This window comes from Apis dorsata, unplaced genomic scaffold, assembly GCF_000469605.1.
Source record: "Apis dorsata unplaced genomic scaffold, Apis dorsata 1.3 scaffold_470, whole genome shotgun sequence".
Classification (NCBI taxonomy): Eukaryota; Metazoa; Arthropoda; class Insecta; order Hymenoptera; family Apidae; genus Apis; species Apis dorsata.
This window is the reverse complement of record NW_006263709.1, coordinates 65,221-71,001: the sequence shown is the minus strand read 5'-3', so window position 1 is coordinate 71,001 and position 5,781 is coordinate 65,221. Positions and strand designations below refer to the sequence as shown.

The following is a 5,781-nucleotide window of genomic DNA, read 5'->3' as shown; positions in this document are numbered from 1 at the left end:
AATTATATGCTGCTTCGGATGCGGAACATACTCTAGATACGTGATTGCTTATGCAATCGATATACCGCATAATCGAGAGGCGGAAAGTGACAAGCTACTGATAGTCTGCAATACGGAACTATTTCTATGAAGATATTCCATCGAGATATGCTGTTCTTCTTAAGAAATTTCTATGCCGCAGAAATATCAGCAATTGTGCTGTTACTATCTTTCTATTGAATACTTTCAAATAATTTTATTAGATTACAATATCTTTAGAGATATTGATTCTTCTCTGTGAAAATTTTATAATGATTCATAAATACTTCTTTCGAGATTATCACTGAATCACAAGAAGAATATCAATGGAAATTTCGACCGATATTAAGATAACTCTGTCGTTGAAGAGCTGTCTCCAACCCTTGATTTTATCGTTGGCTCAGAAAATATCGAGAAAGAGGTGTTGCGTAAAATCATAGTCATTACCTGTGCACCCGATTGTGGAGTATATCGTGGCTCGGAGGTGAACTGGAAGGAAAAAAGAAGAAAGAGGGATGACGCCTTTTCAATAGGATGGAAGAGGACGCTATTCTTTCCACGTGTTTCGGCTATCGCCTGTAAACAGAGGGAAGATGGTGGCGTGAATCTTCGAGAGGTCGATTCTTCTGTTGAAAAAGAATTAGTTCCAGTTTAGTGGCTCGGCACAAGTTCCATCAGACAATGGTAGAGATATCTCGACGGCCTTTTGAAAGCCTAGGAAATAACTATCTAAAGTATTTTTTGAAGTATAAGTTTATAAAAAAAAATCCTTAATCTTGTTTCTATTGAAAAATTATGTTATAATTTATAATGCAAATATTTTATTAAAGAAATCGATAAATGTTGATTTCAAAAAAATATGTAATATAAGTTTTTTTATGCATTAATTTTGTGATTATTAAAAGTGAAAGAAAAGTATTGTTTTTAAATATTAATACTATGATGACTAATTTCTATCTAAAAATATTGAAATAATAGTATTGCAAATAAATAAAAAAGTGTTTTATAAAAATCGTTAAAGAATTTATTAAAAACAATATTATAGATACAGCTTTAAAAGTTTCTAAAAGCTTTCTGAAAGCTTCGACAGTTTATAAATGTTAATTCATACAGAAAAATATAAAGAACAATATATACATATATATACTATAAGTATTTAAAAGTGAACATTTAAATAAAAAAAGTATATAATGAGACAATATTTAAAGAAATAAAAAAATAATATCGATAACCACAATTAATTCTCAGACATAGTTTATCAAATTTGCACTGAATTATTGACTTTAACAAAATTATGCATCACCCAAACAAATATATCATTGTTCACATTGTTAAAATAAAAAAAAACGTACCAATTTTAAAATAAACAAGTAACATCAAAAAACGAATATACAAAAATCTCAAAATGAATTGTTGTTACTCTTTACCAAGTTTGCTTATGTAACCAATAAGAGAGATGAATTGAATAAAGAAGAAGAAGAAGTGAAAGAAGAAGAAGAAACGAAAGAAAAAGAAAGAGAGAAAACAAACTCTAGAACATCTTCCACTTCATAGTAGGATTGTTGGCCAGTTGCTTTAAAAGCATTCTGTTACACTGCCATATTTTAGATGGGAAAATAGAAGAATGGAATAGGAGATAGGAGAGAAATGGAGAAGCAATAAGTTATAGGATCGATTTCGTTGAAGCGATATTATATTGCCTCGATGAGAAATGGAAGTTGTGGAAGCGCAGGTGTATCGAACAATTGTGTAACATTGTCTTTTCACATTAAAGGAACGTTCGTTCTGTTTTTAAATGATTCTCGCGCGAAAATAATACGAGCCATCGTAAAACACGGGGAACACATTTCTCGGAGAAGTTCTCTAACTTAGTTTCGAATAGTGTGTCTTCTATTCCTCGAAATTTCAATTTCGAGAATTAACACCTAACTTGTTTGAAAACTTAGTTCTTGCATATTATTATATATAAAAAGAAAAAAAATTTGAATGAAAGATCGATGGGATTGTACGAAATCGTTCAAATTATTCAAACGATTTAGACAGAAAAGAAGCAAGAAAATTGATCGCTTCTCGAGATTTTTTTCATCAATGATGAAGGAATAGCGAGTTTAATAATCTGGACAAAGCGAAAAGCGAAATTGAAGATGCGCATGGTGTTATGAAAAAAAAAAAAAAAAAAAACAAAATGAATCGATGTTAGTTGCCGAAGAAGTCTGATTTTCGTGCATGTGGAATTTCTAATTCGACTTGAAACGTTCTACATGAGAAACACATGGAATTCGAGAAAAATTATTTTCATTGTCGCGCGATTACACGTGTGACGTGTTGGTGAAAAATTAAAATTAAAAAAAAATTTTGTTCCTTTTCTACATAAATTGTTTAAAATGTGATTTTAAATTGTAAATGTGATTATACACGGTTTAAGAAACATCGTTCACGATAGCGTATGTACTACACAATTTCTCATTATTAATTATTATTTTGTTTTTGATCCAAGTTAAATTAATGATATCATTGCCATTTTTACATTGATCTAATATTTTTAATAATGAAATAAGTATAATCGTGATCTATTGGAAGATATAAAATATGCTGAATTGCATATCTGTGAAATTGCAATGAAATCTCATTGCTCATTTGAATTGGATTTTAAATCAATTTGTCACGAAAATTATTAGTAGTTAATGTATAATGAGAATATTTGATATATTTTATTTTTTAAATGATTCTTTATTTATTATTTTAACGAAATAGCATTTTTGCTTGCCAGTAAGTTTCCATATGGAATTGGAATAATTTTTAGTGATCGATGTTCATTAATTTGTCAGATACATTTTGCAGATAGTTTTATATACACGTAGATAGAAATAGATATATGTATATAATATATAACATATGTCGTGACGCAAATAATTGGTATTAATTAAGCCAAATTTCAAATTAATATTCGAGATAAATATACGATTTTAGAATTCTTTAACAAATCCTTTGCATAGTTGAAAATTAAACATCAATTTAATAAAAATTTCCCTCAATTGGATTATAGAGAAACTAAAATGATTAACGTATTGTTCGAAAAATTTTTAATTTTAGAATTAAAATATATGATTAGTATGATTAGTATTTATCCTTCAAAAGATTAAATAATTAGCTTAGGTTTACGATTTAATTTTCCAATATAAAAATCAAGAATTGAAAATAAAAAAAAAATATTCGGAAAGAATACTATACGCACAAATATAGATTGCGATATTTAATTTTCAAGAACACTTGCTATTATAAATTGAATTCGATAGAAACCGTATTGTATCTCACTGATACAAGAGACGAAATCTGGAATTTGGTTACAGCTCACATATAGATGATATGTGTAATTTATGCGTGTTTCCATCATGCGATAAGCCTTGTGACATATCTTGCACATGACAAATAGTTGCCAACATCATTAATTCGATGACTCAACATGAATCTTCGATAGAACGTTAGACATTTTTCAATAATGAGAAAACTTGGTCTTATAATTTTATTAAAAGCTGCAAGAAATAATACAAGTAATATTCTTTAATAGCTGTGCTTTGTTATTTTTTACGTGTATTGATTGGAGAGAAATGCATAAATCAGTATTTTTTTTCATCAATCATAATCATAAAACAATCTTATTAAAACTTGCTATTTTTTTGGCAGTATATTTGGTTATATAATTTGTATAATTTTTCATTTATTGCTCATACGTATATTTTTGATATTTTTGATATTCTTATATTATGTGCGATTATTATTTATTCTTATATAGGAAATTATTATATATGTTATTATTATAATAATGGGTATATTTATATAATAATCTGATTTAATTAACTATTTTGTTATTACACAATTATTGTTTGATATTATTTCTGTTACAATTTGGAAATAATATAATAGAAAATATGAACATAATGCATTTCTTTAATTTAAATATCTGATTTTTGGAAAATATTACTCTTGTATTATAATTTTTTTTATTCCTGAATTGTTATTATAAATAAAAAAAACATGTTTTTTGTTCTAACAAAAATCTTTATTGTATCTAAAAATGATATGAATAATATTTATCATATAAAAGGATAATTTATAAAAGCATTTAAGCTTTTAAATTATTTTCTGTGAAATATTTGTGTTTAAATTATTTGTGTTTAAATCAACTTTCAATAATATGCACTTCCGTGACAAAGTTGTGACCAAATTCTCTTCAGCAAAAAAAAAAAAAATGAAATTCAATATTTGTTGTTTATGTCAACAGAAAGGTAGAGATCGACTTTTAAACTAGAATTAAGGAGAAACATTTCGAATAGATGATATCCATCTCTACATATGCAAATAATATTATAAAGCTTTGATACTTGAAATATTATAAACACACGATTTATTTTAATTCTCAGAAAATGGATATCGAATGAAAATTTAAATAATTAAAAACTTCATATTTATGGTCAGATTTATAAAAGAATAAGTTCTAAGATATTTTTTAAATTGTTTTTAATTCAACTTTCATTAGAATTCAAATTATACAAAGAAATATAATTTTAAAACTCCCATTATTCAAATATTAATATTTGAACGTTTAAAATTAATCGAATCCGAATTCTATTATCCAAACTATGCAGTATCTATAGTTATAATATAAATAGATTATCTTACCTTTTCTCATCATGCAATGGAAATAGAATTTAATTTTAAAATCACATTCGCAAGTATATATCTAGAGTACATCGAAACGTAAAACGTTTATTCAGTATTAATCGTTGAAACGAAACTGAAAATATTTAAGAAATTTAAGAAAACGACGGAGTGCTATAAAATTAGGCAAAAGTTTTTTTTTTTTTTTTTATTTAATATTGGAAATTTATATTGGCATTAAGAAGGATAAAATTGAATATTATTTGCAAAATGCACATTATTTGAATATTAAAAAATTTAATAGCTAAAAAAATAGAATGTCTAATTTTCATAATGAAAACATTTTTTTTTCTTATTATTATCCTAATTTTATTGTAAATAAACATTATTTTCCTCAAAATATAGAAATATATTTGTCTAAGAAAAGTCTGTGTTCCATTATCAGAAAATTCTCATATCCGAACAATCTTTTATCTCTTATTTTGGATAATAAAAATTCTGTATTAAAGGAAAACAAGTTTTTATATTAAAAAGGAGGAGGGGGGAATAAATGAATTAAAATACATTTCACATTATTATTATTATTATTATGACATCTTCATTCAATGGTCTCTGCATTCGAATTTCGAGACGAAAAAGTAAAGCTTAGCTAGTAGAGGGTAGAGAGAAAGAAAAACAGGTCAGCTGGCCTTTCATCAAATCATCAGCGTTGTAATTTAGTATTCACATTCGTGGACATAGCAGTGTAATTACCACGGAGATTAATTGACGTGGACAATGCGCGGTCTGCGTATCGCATGAGTGCTCCCATAACATTGAAACTCGGAGATTTCATCGAAACTCGTTTCTGCGGCCACTCTCTTCCCTTATTAAACTCTTTCAAGCTTTTCTTTCCTACAAATCAATAATGTATCGATCCATAGAAATGTATTTTTTTTTTAACGTATCTACGTAACAAATGTTTAATGAAAGAAAAAATTAGCTTTTATTTTGTTTTATTTCATTTATTTTTTTTTTTTTTTAAGATTTTTTTATTTTTACCTTTGATATTGTTCAATAAAATCAAATACAACTTTGAAGAGGATTTGTTAAAGCTAAATTATT

General features: G+C 26.4%; 1 long non-coding RNA gene across 1 annotated transcript in view; it reads right to left on the bottom strand.

Annotated features, from left to right (window-relative positions):
• Nucleotides 1–5,781, bottom strand: part of LOC116186146 — a 10,222-nt gene continuing 4,441 nt past the window's right edge. Inside the window, exons 2-3 of the long non-coding RNA XR_004151100.1 lie at nt 4,071–4,076; nt 1–212 (exon numbers count right to left, since the gene is read on the bottom strand). This is a non-coding gene — a long non-coding RNA (uncharacterized LOC116186146). The remainder of the gene's footprint in view (nt 213–4,070; nt 4,077–5,781) is intronic.